The 15,768-nt window shown below is 39.6% G+C and overlaps 1 pseudogene; it reads right to left on the bottom strand.

Moving 5' to 3' along the window:
- Window positions 1–297: 297 nt before the first annotated feature.
- LOC107969946 (anaphase-promoting complex subunit 13-like) lies at window positions 298–521 on the bottom strand (annotated as a pseudogene).
- Window positions 522–15,768: the final 15,247 nt, after the last annotated feature.

Raw genomic sequence — 15,768 nt, 5'->3', positions numbered from 1 at the left:
ATTTTGACAGTAAAGCAAAATCAGAGTTAAAGGCAAATGTTTAACCAATCATATCCAATTATAAGCTACTCAATGAAGAGTTTTAGATTTATAGAGCAAAATATTCTGCACTCCTGAGAAATCTCAGCCTTTCATTCTGTAAATATTTTCATGTTGCCTGTAGCGGCCACAAATTAAATAAATGTACATTTTTTAGTGTTGATTTATTACTCAAAGATTTGAATTAGGAGATGGAAATAAAACATTTTGTATCTATATATTTTTTTAAAAATCCATGCATGAGAAAGGAGCCAAGTGTCAGTTTCCAGTGAGGGGAACGTTCTCATGGAGGTGCTGTAAGGTTAAGTCTGTCCACTTCATTTCTTGTTCTTTGGCAGATTCTGGGAGCCAACATTGTCTTGTTCTGGTTTAGGAAGCTCATTCAGTGGAACTGCAACGTCCTCCTATGGTAGCCTGTCTTCTCACCAAGCATTGTCAATCAAATCCAAGATTCTTCCATCTCTTTGTACCTCACTGTTCATTTTCCTGGAGCTTTAAACTTGTCAGATCTGCACCTGCTGCACCACTGCACCAGCTTCCTCTGGACCATACCCTCAGCATCACGTGACTCACACACTCTTCTCCCAGATCCCTGCATGTAGGTGAACTCATTTGCTCACATGGAGGGAAAGTCTGGAGAATACCTCGTTTCTTTTCTTCTTTTCTTTTTTCTTTTATTTATTTATTTATTTATTTATTTTGAGACAGAGTCTTGCTCTGTCACCCCGGCTGGTGTGCAGTGGTACGATCTCAGCTCACTGCAACCTCCGCCTTCCGGGTTCACGCCATGTTTCATTAAATAGAGACAGGATTATAGAAATAATTCAAAAAATTCATGAGTGAGGAAGTTCAATAATTGAAATGAAATATTGACTGGAGAGGCTCAACAGCAAATTTGACCTGGCAGAAGAATCAGTGAACATGAAAATTGGCCAATCGAGATTATCCAGGTTGAGAAAAACAGTTTGGCAGTTCCTCAAAACTCAAACATAAAGTTATTATACGACATAACAATTTCACTCCTAGGTATAAACCCAAGTGAATTGAAAACATACATCTACAGGAAAATTTGTACATAAATGTTTATTGCACCATTATTTACAATAGCCAAAAAGTGGAAACAACCCAAATGTCCATCAATTTATAAACTGATTTTTTAAATGTTATATATCCACACAATGGAATATTATTCAACTATTAAAAAAATTAAGTAATGACACCGCCACCATATGGATCAACCATATGCTTAAAAGCACTGTGCCGGCTGGGTGTGGTGGCTCACGCCTGTAATCCCAGCACTTTGGGAGGCCAAGGCGGGCGGATCATGAGGTCAGGAGATCGAGACCATCCTGGCTAACATGGTGAAACCCCATCTCTACTAAAAATACAAAGAATTATCCAGGCATGGTGGCGGGCGCCTATAGTCCCAGCTACTCGGGAGGTATAAGCCACCATACCCAGCCCTGGCTTCCTCTTTTTTTTTTGCCTTTCCATCTCATATCTTCAATCATTTGTGTCACAGGACACATATAAGTACTTGGGAGGAGATAAACTGGAGTGCAGTGGCACGACCTCGGCTCACTGCAACCTCTGCCTTCCGGGTGCAAGTGATTCTCCTGCCTCAGCCTCCCAAGTAGTTGGGACTACAGGCATGCACCACCATGCCCGGCTAATTATTGGATTTTTTAGTAGAGATGGGGTTTCCACCACGTTGGCTAGGCTGGTCTCCAACTCCTGACCTCAAATGATCCATCCACCTCGGGTGGGGATCTCTCCCATAGTGTTGGGATTACAGGCATGAGCCACCGTGCCCGGCCCAAAGACTTTGTTTCTACTAAGAGTGAGGGGGCAGTGGGTGGAATGAACGTGATGATGACAGAGGCTGAACATAAGCTTTCTTTGGTTTTGTTTGAAGTCGAGACAACTGGGGTTTTATCCTTCGGTACCAGTCAGTCATTGACTATAGACCACCCAGGGTGATACGTATTTTCAAGCATTGGAAGGAAAGAATGCTGAGTCTCAGAGGCAGCTCCCAGGTTGAAACTGTGGAAGCACAGCAGGCAGAATCAAAGAGATAGGCACAGAGAACCAGTAAAGGGCCTTAGGACCTGGGAGCTCACCAACAGCATCCGCTTCAGAGGTGGTGCAGCTTGAGTGCAGGGCAGCTGGTGGGGTATGAAGATGAGGGTGATGGAAAGGAAGTGAGGGCAGCACCAATCTCTGTGCCCTTGGTCTTGGGAGAATGGTCAAGCAAAGAAAGATAAGGAAGGTGTTGGGGTCAGTTTTGGATAGACAATGCACAAAACTGTATTTTCCATGAATCCATTATTGAGAACATTAGAGCTCAGCTCAACTTTCAAGTGATGCAAAGGCCCTAAAACTTTGTAAGTTGTGTGAACTCAGAGCCCCTGTAATGGTGGGTCTCCACTTCCCACCTCAGTGCATTAATTTCTTTTCATTTTCCAGAATGTCTACCTAATTTTTACACATGAGGGTGATCAAAGTTAAACATTTTTAAATGCTTTCAGTTACTCTGAGGAACCATAATTGGATGGCAATGTTTTATTGTTACTAATGAGAAAAGTGGAACTAGATATTGATCACATTAGTATATTGTTCAGGTTCAACAAGAATGAACTAGAAACTGTTATGCATCTTATCTGGCCTCCAGGGTTAGACTAAATGAAAAACATTACTTCTGTCTGTTAAAATATATACAAGAGCAACCTGTAGTGACAAACTAAATTGTGATAGATGAGGGAAAAACAGGCACATGAAGAAAACAACAAATATTTTCTAATCTAATCTAACTACTTGAATCTTAACTCTTGGGCGATGTTCTAATTTCAGTTTAACTTAGCACAATTCCTGTTTGCTCATTATAGTCAGGAAGCTATTCGAGATCTTGTGGGAGATGGAGAATTTGAAAGCCTTGACTCCATGGACTGTTCTTAAAAGTTTTTTTTTTCTGAAATAAAAGTAGACATTTAAATATTCACAGTGTCATTAAGCTATGAGATCTTGGGCAAATCATTTCATTGCTTTATTCAAAATGCACTGATTTCCACCTACCATGTGCAAAGCACTGTGCAGATAATGTGATGTTTAAGCCCCTCTTTAAAATGAGGAAGTAATAACATCTTCCATGCAGGGGTGCTGTGAAGATGAAATTACTGCTCCTCCAAGTGTGGTCCTTGGACCAGCAGCTTCCACAAAATCTAGGCACTTGCTAGAAATGCAGATCCCTAGCATCATCCCAGACCTGCTGAATTAACACCCATAAGGATGGAGTCTTGGAATATGTTTAATAAGTCTTCCTGGTGATTCTGATGCTGGTTCAGGTCTGAGAAGCAGCAAATTAAATGAAATAGCATTTAAGATGAAGCATAGTGTAATGATGGGGAACATAGGCACTGGAGCCAGGCTACTTCCCTTATGGGCAAGTTCTATAACCTTGGGACCTTCCCTGAACTTCAATGTCTCTGTTTCCTTATCTGTAATATGGCAGATAGTAATACAGGAGGTATGTGAGCATTAAGGACAGGGTTTGGTGCCTTGTACCTTTGGTACCATGCTCAAGAAACTTTACCTGTCATCATGGTTAAAGTGCTTACCTTGGTAAAAATTGGCAATTTTCTGGTGGATGGGGTTGATTAATACAGGATGTTAAGAGCTTAGGTTCAAATGCAGACTCTAGTCAATGTTGGCTGTAGGCCTGAGGCAAAATACCTAAGTGCTCAGCCTCTGCATCTCTAAAATGGACTGATACTAGCAACTATCTTCTGGAACTCTTGTAAGAATGTCAAGGTGCCTGGGACACAAGAAAAAATGTAATCACCGGTACTATTAGCCATTACATTTATAGTGGAGGAAAAATAATTTTCCCTCTACCCTTATGAGTTCTTAGCTGTGGACCCCTAAAACAAAAGACACATTAACAACAACAAGAACAACAAAACAGTTTTTGAATGTTCATTTCATATATACATGGAACATACCCAGGGATTGAGTAACTCTCATGAGATGGCTTAGAACTCCAACCTATATGACGTCTTCGAAGAAGAATAATACGTTTTTAAAGAAGTGACAAGACAAAAGAAAAGGACCTTGAGTCTCTAACAGTGGCAGATTGTGAGAAGGCAAGTATATGGGAAACGACTGGTAGGTAAAGACCAACTAGTAAAGTTTGTTCTGTAGACTCCTCTGGTGCCACCTCTAGGTTGATAAGCATCTACAGATGCTTTGTCTTTCCTGGTAGAAAGGGGAGGAAGGACACTTTTGTAAATTTATGCCCTGCTTTTAAGCAAATAAGGGGAGTCAAGAGAGCTTTCCTTGTATCTTCTTTTTCTTAATTGCCTTTGGCTCAAAATAATCCTCATGCCAAAGTGGCATATTCTGGGCTACGCAGTAATGATATAAAGTTATGATTGCTAAATACAGCCTGTGTAATGGAGCTTTAGGCAGGCCCAAAGGCCTGGTGTATCTCTTAGCGGGAGAGGCAACAGGGCACTAGGGGAGTATCCAAGTCATTTGGTTTGAGACCCCTCACTCAGAAACCTGAGAATCACCTGGTCTGTCTGTGGTTCCCCACTTGAGCTTTTGCTCAATGACTATAACAGCGAAAAAGTTACTTTGAGAAAAGCACAATTCTCCATTAAATATCTACAGGCAGGATGGTAGAAATGACATACCATGGCCCTGCAACACCCCCTTTCACCACCTCCTTTCTGTCTCCTTCCTCCCTTTTCCCTTCCCTTCCCTTGCCTTCCTTCCCTTCCCTTCCTTTCCCTTCCCTTCCCTTCCCTTCCCTTCCCTTCCCTTCCCTTCCCTTCCCTTGCCTTCCTTCCCTTGCCTTGCCTTGCCTAGCCTTGTCTTGTCTTGCCTTCCCTTCCCTTCCCTTCCCTACCCTTCCTTCTTCCCTACTTTCCTCCCTCCCCCCCTCCCTTCCTCCTTTCTTTTCTTCTTGTCTTTTAAAATAAGAATATATATTAAGGGCCCACCACGTATCAGGCATTGTGCCAAACATGTGGGTCATTGGCGAGCAAGACCAGAAAGAGTTTCTCACCTTATGTTGCTCACTGAATATTTGGGAACATAGACATTCGTTTATCCATCCGTCCATCCATCCATCCATCCTTTCATTTCCTTAAAAAGTATTTATTGAATGTCTATATATTCTAGGTACTGTTTTTGGCATATATAAGGCTGACACACAAATGAATATAAAATTTTGGATGGAACAGATACAATAAAAAGAGATCAGTGATATTAGGAGACTTCATAATAGGGTTATAATCAAAAGAACACTTTGGAATAATTGTTTGTTTTCTTTCTTGTCTTGTTTTCCCCTTAACTCTCTAGTATAGGATAACACACATACAGAGGAATATACAAAAAATAAAAGTGGAATTCAAAGAATTTTCACAAGGAAACATACCCATGTTACCAACACTCAGATCAGCCAACAGAACATTACCATCCTCACAGAGGCCCTCCTCATAGCCCCCTCCAAGTCACCACCCTCTAAAAGTATCAAACACCCTGATTTCTAATACCATAGACTAGTTTTGCTTATTTTCAAACTTCATAAAAATGAACTCATGCAGTCTAAACTCTTGCATCTGTTTTTCCACCTCAATGTTATATTTGTGACATTGATTCGTGATGGTTTGCTATAGCTGTAGGTTATTCACACTCATTGCTGGGTAGCATTCTGTTGTATGAATATACCACAATTTATTTTTTCCATTCTACTTCTGTTGGGAATTTGAGTAGTTTCCAATTTGGGGCTATTATGAATAATGCTGCTATAAATACTCTATTATAGGATGGGATGTGGTGGCTCATGCCTATAATCCCAGTGCTTTTGGAGGCTGAGATGAAAGGACTGCTTGAGGCCAGGAGTTCAAAAGAAGCCTGTCCAATAAAGTGAGACCTCATCTTTACAAAAGAAAAATTAAAAATTAGCCAGGCATGATGGAGGATGCCTGCAGTTCTAGCTACTTGAAAAGCAGAGGAGAGAAGATCTCTTGAGCCCAGGAATTCTAGGCTGCAGTGAGCCATGATTGTGCCACTGCATTCCAGCCTGTGTGGCACAGTAAGACTCTAAAAAAATTATATTATACACCTTTTGGTAAAGAAATATATACATTTCTATTAAATATATACCTAGGAATAAGAGTGCTGAGTCATGGTGGGTTACAAATGTTGAACTGTCATGGTTAGTGCTAGCTTTCCAAAGTGGTTGTACCCATGTCCACACCCACCATTAGTGTGTGGAAGTTTCCTTCAGCAATGGTTCCTAAGCAGAGGCATTTCTGTGTTCATCCATGGCCTTCTCAGCACTAGGAGCTAACCTCCTAGTGTTAGCTCGGATAACCTTGCATCTGATCTTCCTGGGCATGAAGAGTTTTGGTAGGAGAACTCAGAAGACGACAGTCTTTCTCCAACTAGAATTACTTGGAATTTAAAGGCAGAGTGAGAAAAGTGTTATGGTCAAAGCAGACTTTCCAAAGCAATAATAACATTTCACATTAACAAATATAGTGGGGTGACAATTTCTTTTAAAAATTTCTGTCGGAATGTCTAACCATGTCTTGAATGACAGAAATAAAGCTTCTTCTACAGTGCTCTCTGGTAGCACCTGTATTTCTATAGAGAAGATGGATGGGCTGTTTTGAATGTTGTTCAGTTGTTATTTAAAATACTGCAGGAGAGTTCAGTAATTTTCCAGCAACCTGAAAAATAAAAGTCATGCTTTGTTGGCTGCTTGGCACACTATACCTTAAATGATCTTGTGAATAAACGTAAAAGTAAGTAAATTCTAAAAGTAATCTGCAAATGACCCACAAAAATATAACCTTAGCCTTTGTCTTGCAGACTCTTGTCACCAAGCAAAGTGAAAAAATTTCTAATTCAACAAAACCCAGTCTTTTGGTCCCAGGATCCTCGAATATAAGGGAAAGAAATGAATCTTAACACTAAGGTCAGGGGCCAGATGTGGTGGCTCATTCCTGTAATCCCAGCACTTTGGGAGGCTGAGGTGGTAGGATCACTTGAACCCAGGAGTTCGAGTCTGCAGTGAGCTGTGATTTCACCATTGCACCACTGCACTCCAGTCTGGGCAACATAGTGAGACCTCATCGCTTAAAAAAATTAAAATTTAAAAAAGTTAAAGAAATAGGACCAAAGTCAGGGAAAATTCAGGATGAATAACCAAGAAAGAAGAGGCCGCATGTCCATGTCACAGGAGATCTGTGCAACCCCAGTTTCTATGAAATAGAAAGCATAGAAAAGAAATCAACCAGCAAGAAAAAAAGAAATGAGAAATTGAGGAATCAAGCACAGTTAGGCATGTCAGTTGGTATATCAATCACTATGGGCTAGGCTACTCTGGGTAACAAATAGACTCCATATCTCAGTGGCTTACATGAATGTTTCTTTCTTGTTAATGCTTTGTGCCTTGTGCCTGCTTGCTGTAGCTCTGTCCTACATCTTCTGTACTCCAGGTGCAGGCCAACAGAGCAGCTTCAATCTGTGTATTAGTTATTTCTTGCCACATTAATCCTGTAATTCCAAACCACCACGAAACTTCAGCAGCACTCAGGAATAAACATTTATTTTTTTCTCGTGAGTCTACATGGCAGCTGGAAAGTTCTGCTGATCTGGGCCTGGCTTGGCTGAGCTCAGCTTGGCTCACTCACCTATTTGGGGATGGACTGGCATAGGCTGGTCTAGGATGACCTCAGCTAAGACAATGCATCCCTGGTCCACTGGTCACTCCTCTTTCAGCTAACCCGTGCTGAATTACACGATGGTATCAGAATTCCAAAACAGTGAATGGAAGAGTGTAAACCCTCCTGCAAATTAGTTAACGAAAAGGCACATTACTGCTTCTACCACATTCTATTGACCAAATCATGTCTCAGCCTAGCCCAGCTTCTAGGGACAGGGATCTCCATATCCCCATATTTGGTGGGAGTTGCTATAGAATCATATTACAAAGGGAGAAGTGAGAAGTGACAGTCATTTTTGCAATCAGTGTTCTAAAACCTGGAGCATTGCTGGTCATGATGGCAAAGGAAACATAAGCACATCACTTCTCTCACATTTCTTTGGTAGAGCAAGTCATGTGGCCAAGTCAGGTGTCAACCCAGTAGGCAAACAGAATCCTCTCTCACAGATGGGCAATGAATATCTGTAAAATAATACAATATTTCACAGAAGTTAGAGAGAGGGAAAAAATGTAGGTTTCTTTCAGTATGTTGGTGTCTGGGATAGACATTATCCTGGCATGAGAATGATTCCTGGATGTTAGACAAGACATGAGAAAGTTGTAATGCACTTTCATTTTTCCAAAATTCTGTCCCTTGAAAGTCCCTTTAGCATATAGGCACCCCTCACTGGCATAACCACTAGGTCAATTAATACAACCTATTATCAACCTGGCCCTTGGAAGCAACAGGCATATACCTGTTCCTCATATGGCAAATGGTAAAATGAACTCAAAAAGAACACTTAAAATAGGTACTTTTTCCAAACTCGGTTTCCCATCCAGTCAAGGTTAGCTGGTACCAATCCAAGCTCACAAACTCGAGTGCATAAGAATTCAGCTGTCTTTATTTTCTGCAACTCTAGTTAATTTCTATTATAAGACCCTATGCCACAATAAAGTATAATTTAATTTCAGTTAATTCAGGGTCTCCACATGTTTGCCCAGGGCTGGATGTTTAGCTCTGAGGTATTCACTGTGTCATGGTTTGCATGGCATTGGATCCGGGGTATGCATTCCTCTGTCACATTGATCTTTGTGAGCCATCCTTCACATGGCTCTCTGTCCTTGGTCCTACAGATTACTGGTGCATAATCCTAAAGTTCTGTTGCAAGATCCCAGATGAGGGTCTTTCTCGCATTGTCATGTCATCCTGGTCTGCAGGAGACATTCAACATCCCTATGCCACATGGGGTTGAAGGCAGGGACTTGGTCAAGTTGATGAAGACCAACTGGCTAGACATAATCTGCTTCTATTTCTAACCCACAGTCTTCCTGACTACTTGGAATTTCACCAAAGGAGGCTTAACCCTTACTTCATTCTTCCAAACCTATCCTGGTTTTCAATCAGTCTTGTCCCAAGGAGGTGTGCCTAAGGTCTTATTGTTTTCCTTTCTTAGGGAGCCACCCCCATGCCCGTTCTTCTCCCCAAGTCCCTTATTTTGTTTGAGGGGAGGGTAAGCCAGCAAACTTTACTTATCTAAATCTTACCTTCTCAAAAATCTATTTTATTATCTGTGTATATGAGCTTGCTTTCTTCCCAGAGGGCCTAACCTTTCACAACTCAAAAGCCTGGAAAACAGTTGTTATTCCTCTCCTTTTAATGTATCTTCCATTTTTTTGAGGCAATGAGCGTAAACATGACATTACCAGAATGGGGGTGAGAGGAGAAGACAGGAATCAACAGGAAGTAGAAGGAATGAAAAGGACAAAAGTGAAAATGATTGTTGCTGTATTGGGAAATGTTTAAAGACCTGCTCTCAAACAAACAAACAAACAAAAAAGATAAAAGCCTTGATTTGTAGTGTTTACTGATTTCTGTCATGTAAACACTCCCACCATGGCTGGTTTCGCATTACCTATGCGACATCACCGATGTGCAACACAGAGTTGAGAAAAGATAGGTGGGAAGGCACGTTATGTAGTATTTTCACCATACAGATGCAAAAGACATAACTAATACCAAGACCATACAGAATAATTAATGTAGTGAAATAATTACAAAGGATAAATTATGTTTAACTTTGTTTTAATATAATCTATTTAATGGCAAGTTTAGGTAATTTAATTTTAATAATGGTTTTGTTTAACTGGCTCACAAAACATCTGAGAATTTCATAACAGGCTCTCAGCACCTCAAAATTGTTAATGTATTAAATACAATTGTTAATATTTTGTGACTATTTTTTGACACAAAGGAAAATAGGCTTTTCTTGCTCAGGATGTGAAATGGGTTATTTAGCAATTATGAGTGCTCTGGATGTCTCTGAGCCCTACTTCCCACTCTTTCAGACTCACCTATGATACAGCTGTTTTTATCAACCTCATGCCACTTATTTTCATCTTTTGATGTATGCCCAGGACTGTTTGGGCCTAATATGGAAGCATGGGGGCTGTCTGCACCCACTGGGGCAATCCTTACCTAATTGGGAAAGAAGGTGATGGATCATTATTTCTCTCCACTGATCTTCATTTACAGCAAGCTCATTTACAACACCATAATGGATTGTTGGATTGAATTTCCTCCCATCTCTGTTACATTCTGTGTTGCCCTCACTCCTGATCTTTGAGAGAACTTCCCGATAAACTACTTGTACCGAAGCCCTGTCTCAGGCTCTGCTTTCAAGAGCACTCCCAATTAAGACACTGACTCCATCTGGTCTCGCACCACTATCCTAGAAGGCTTATGTTATCCAAGGATACCTGCAGTGATTTGGAGCATGCATGTGTAATTTTTTACTCAGAAAGAGTATGGTATATAGACAAGACATTTAGAAACTGTAGAAACGAAACAGACCGAAAGCATTGATTTGGGCGCTCTCTGTTATTGGATAAGTCTGTCTCTCCACAGGCCTTGAGACTACAAATAACCTAGGAATAGATGTTCATATGAGGTCATTCATGATGATCTGATTTTACAAATGTATATTAGAAAGATGAGACAGATTGTAGTTTCAAATTGACTATAACAAGATCTCTCATCTCACATGTTCTTCTTAAAATGTAAATTTGACTATCCTGCCATCAAAATGTGGTGGTCCTAGCTCGTTTGGACTTCTATAACAAAATGTCATAAACTGGGTAGCTTATAAACAACAGAAATTTACTTTTCACAGTTCTGAAGGCTGAGAAGTCCAAGATCAAGGCATCAACAAATTCAATGTCTGGGGAGAGTCTATTTCCTGATACCTAGACAGTGGCTTCTCTCTGTCTTCTCACATGGTAGAAGGGGTAAGGCAGCTCTCTGGGGCCTCTTTTTTAAGGGCATTGTTCCCAAGCCCTTATGATCTAATCACCCCCCAAAGCCCCAGTTCCTAACACCATCACATTGGTAGTTAGGTTTCAACCTATGAATTTGGAGGGGACACAAACATTCTGACCATCGCCCATGGCAAGTGGTGTCTATATTTTGTCCCCTTAATCTGGGCAGGCTTCTGACTGTGTTAGAAGAAACTCTGTGGATTTCTGAAGCTGTTTTATAAAAGGCCATGTAGACGTGATTCTCAGGACAGCTTCTGAGATTCCTAAGCCACCATTTGAACAATTCAGCTGCCTTGAGGCCACCATGTTGTGAGGAAGCCCAGTTTAGTCCATGTGGAAAGAGAACATGGAAAGGTCCTGACACTACTTAGAGAGGGAGAGAGAGAGAGAGAGAGAGAGAGAGAGAAAGAGAGAGAGAAAGCGAGATAAGACTTATCTGTTATTGTGAGAATAAAGGGCAGGCTTGAAGTTCAGCTGGGAGGCAGGTAATTACTATATCTTTTTATTTTTTTTTTTAGAGCTTGGAGATAATAATGGCTGCTCTTGATGATTGGAACTACTAAGTAGTAAATTAGCATGTAATACTGAAGGCATTTTCAGTTATGCCTGTATTTTTATAAAGTAGAGGTACTGGTTTTTTACTTTGCAATTTTTATGTAATTACAAACTTACAGGAAACTTGCAAGACTAATACAAAGGCATTTCACATACCATTCATCCAGATTCACCAATTGTTAACACTTCGCCACATTTGTTGTATTACTGTCTCTCCCTTTACACACACACACACACACACACACACACACACACACATTTTTTCCGAATCACTGCGAACACGTTGCAGAAATTATGCCCATTTACCTGTAATTCTTCAGTGTGTGTTTCCCAGGATCAAGGCTATTCATTTCCATAACCACAGTACATTATCAAATTCAAGGGGTTTAATATTGATATAATACTAATATTCTATCAACAGATATTATTTACATTACTCCAATCAATCACACTCTTTTTAAACATTTCAACTTTTAGTTTAGATTCAGGAGTGCAAGTTTGTTACGTAGGTATATTGTGTGACACTGAGGTTTGGGGTAGAATTGATCCCATTACCCAAGGAGTGAGCATAATACTGTTTACATAGTTTTTCAGCCCTTTCCTCCCTCTCTCCCTCCCTCCCCGCTTTTGGAATCCCCAGTGTTTATTGTTCCCATCTTGTGTCCCTGTGTACCCAATGTTTAGCTCCCATTGTAAGTGAGAACATGTGGTGTTCGGTTTTTCCGTTTCTGTGTTAATTCGCTTAGGATAATGGCCTCCAGCTGCATCCAACTTGCTGCAAAGGACGTGATTTTGTTCATTTTTATAAAAATGCCCTTTACACTAACTTTTTTTTTCCTGTCCAGGATCCAATCCTGGTTCACACATTGCCTTGTTTTCATGTCCCATTTCTCTAAAAAAGTTACTCTTTTGTTTAGCTTTCTAGAAAAGTCCATCACTGTGTTTGTCATTACTATCAAAGATATATAGAAGCTGATATGGCCTTCTGGTGCCTTTGCAAGATAACTTTGGAACCTGCTTTTCAATATTGTCTATATCTGGCTTAACAAAGTTAGAAGATATAGAAGCATTCACTCAGCCAGGAGAGATGTAAATGTAGCTGTGGCACTGTTCGCATCTATCCAAGCAAATGCAGTTTGTTTACTGAATTGAAAACCACCTGCTACTTGACATTTAAGATATTTAAAGAAGGAATCAGAAGATTTGCATTTCTTATGAATAAGTAATTAATTATTATTACTGCGCCTGGAAATCGAAAACATTTGTGTTATAGGGCTTTGAAGAGGGTAGTGTAATTGGCTTGGGGTTCTGACTGGTTTGAAGGGAATACGTAGTAGATCCTCAATCTTTCACCAACCAGCTGACTCTTCAAGGCCCCTAGCTGTTTTCCTTCTGACTGAGAGTGGTAGTAAGCTATTTATTTCTTCTTAACTAAGTGGCTCACCCCATTTTGGATATGTCTATGTCTATAATAACATAGCAGACATAACATGTTGTATACTGGGATGGATTCTAGACAAATAAGATAAGAAAAGTTTGGGCATATTTGGAGAAGTTGACCATATGCCCTAGAGCAGGGGATTGTTGGAGACATGGTCCCCACTGGTGGACTGGTGAAGCCTAGAAGCCCTTCTCAAGATGATGTTTTTAAATACACACCTGCACCCTGGTTCAGTTAGGGTTTAGATTAATCAGAAGAGCAGAATCATGAGGCAATCTGGCTCTCTCTCTCTCCTTTCTCTCTCTCTCTCTCCGTATATATATACACACACACGAAAAACTAATGATATATAACATATATAAATTTACAACAAATATATGTGTGGATACACATCTTTTAACATAAAATAATATATAACAAATGTATATACGTACACATATATATGCTTCATGTGCATATACACAGTTGATCATCATTACTTACAGAGCCCACATTTTTGAATTTGACTGGTAATATTTATTTGTAATCCCAAATCAGTACTTATAGAATTTTTTTAGTCTTTTGTGAACATGCACAGAGAGGCAAAAAATTAGCGTAGCTCGGCCAGGCGCGGTGGTTCATGCCTGTAATCCCAGCACTTTGGGAGGCCGAGGGGGCGGATCACGAGGTCAGGAGATCGAGACCATCCTGGTTAACACGGTGAAACCTCGTCTCTACTAAAAATACAAAAAAAAAAAAATAGCCGGGTGTGGTGGCGGGCGCCTGTAGTCCCAGCTACTCTGGAGGCTGAGTCGGGAGAATGGCGTGAACCCGGCAGGTGGAGCTTGCAGTGAGCCGAGATCGCGCCACTTCACTCCAGCCTGGGCGACAGAGCCAGACTCCATCTAAAAAAAATTAGCATAGCTCAATGCACACATTTCCAGTGGAGGATGAACAAAGCGCTGCTCTGCCTTCTTCTTTCAGCTTTCATACTGTAAACAAGGACCTTTTTTGTGGTGTATTTATTACTATCTTTTTCACATTTTTGTGCTTTTTTGTTGGTACTTTTGCTGTTTAAAATGGATCCCAGGCATACTGCTGAAGTGTTTCTAAGTGCAAGAAAACTGTGACGTGCCTTATGGAGAACATATGTGTGTTAGATAAGCTTCGCTTAGGCCTGAGTTATAGCGCTGTAGACTGTGAGTTCAATGTTAATGAAGCAACAATGTATGTTAAATAAGGTGTCTTTCAACAGAAAAACACACAAAGCAAAGTTATGTATTGGTGGGTTGGTGAAAATGTTGTGACCAGAGACTCTCAGAAACCTAATCGTGTATTTTCCCTAGGAGCAATGGTTCACTATTTGTTGATTCGGTCTTTGCAGTGACTTTATAGAACAAAACTACTGTGAATAATGAGAATCAGTTGTATGTATATGTTATATAATAAAGGGTGAAATTTCAACTTTTCTTTCCCCTTTCACCCTTTATAATATAGCATATACATTATATTATATAATAGGCTAAATAACAAATTATAAATTATGTTATTATTTATAATATATTATAATATTACATATTATATTATAGCATAACATTATGTTATATAATTTAATAATGTATATTATTATATAAACATTATTATATATTATATAATGATTATATATAACACACTGTATATGTTCATATAATAAAAAGGGAAAGGGAAAACAAAAGTTGAAGTTACTGAAACATTAATAACTCTTTCAAGAAACCGCAAATAAAGCCCAGTAGTCTTTGAGGTCTGTGTGAGAGAGTTACATCTTTCTTACTTATTGACAAGAAGAAACTGTCACTGATTCGGCTGTTTCTCTTGTGGTATATTTTGTCAAAAAATTTACACCAGAATAAGTTAAACAAGAACGAAAGATTTTATTTAAGCCTATTGCAATAGGGGAGAGAGGCCAGCACCCAACTCAGCTGAGAAAAGGGTTGAGAGTTTTTCAGAGTTGGGATAAGGGATTGTAGGCCACCTGTGTTTGCTAAGTGTTTTCCAAATGAAAAGTAAATTTTCTTGTATCTTCATGACAGGAGATAATTTTACAGGGTTGGAACAAGGCTGAATTTAGGCTCCTATCCTCCCACAGAGACTGGGAGATAAGGGCATGATCTTCCTTGATGCTTCTATTTCTGAAGAATAGCTCCCAGGTCCTTGAGGAAGACATTCCCTGGGTCTTTATACTGCAAAGAGGCTTTAAAAAAGATTTATATACATTTCAAAGGGGTAAAGAAACAATTTGCAATTACAAGTTTTCTAAAGTGAGGCTTTAAGAAAAGGGAAGTCAGGGATCTATGGTCAGAAAGAAACATGTCTAAAGTTTAGTCAAGCTGAGGGGAACATTAAGTCTGCCTTCATCTATCTCTCTACATTTGTGAGTATATCCTTTAAATATGTATGTGCATATATACATATATTAGTTAAATAAATCAGACTTTGTAAAATTGTGGAGATGAAGCAGTGGGTCTCCAGGGGACTAAAAAATCATTACTAAGAATTGCAAGTACTTGAATACCACATTATTTGTGAAATGAATAAATAATAATGCTTGTATGTTAGGTTTCCAAAATATACTTTTGTGATCAATAAGACACAAATTGTTTTGTTGAATACATTGAATAATATCTTTTTGTCATCTTTCAGTTTATTAATCAATAAATATTAAGGTATAACATTATCATGTACA

Source organism: Pan troglodytes, chromosome 21, assembly GCF_028858775.2.
Source record: "Pan troglodytes isolate AG18354 chromosome 21, NHGRI_mPanTro3-v2.0_pri, whole genome shotgun sequence".
Classification (NCBI taxonomy): Eukaryota; Metazoa; Chordata; class Mammalia; order Primates; family Hominidae; genus Pan; species Pan troglodytes.
Note: the sequence above shows the minus strand (reverse complement) of the source record. Positions and strands in the feature narration are given on the sequence as shown.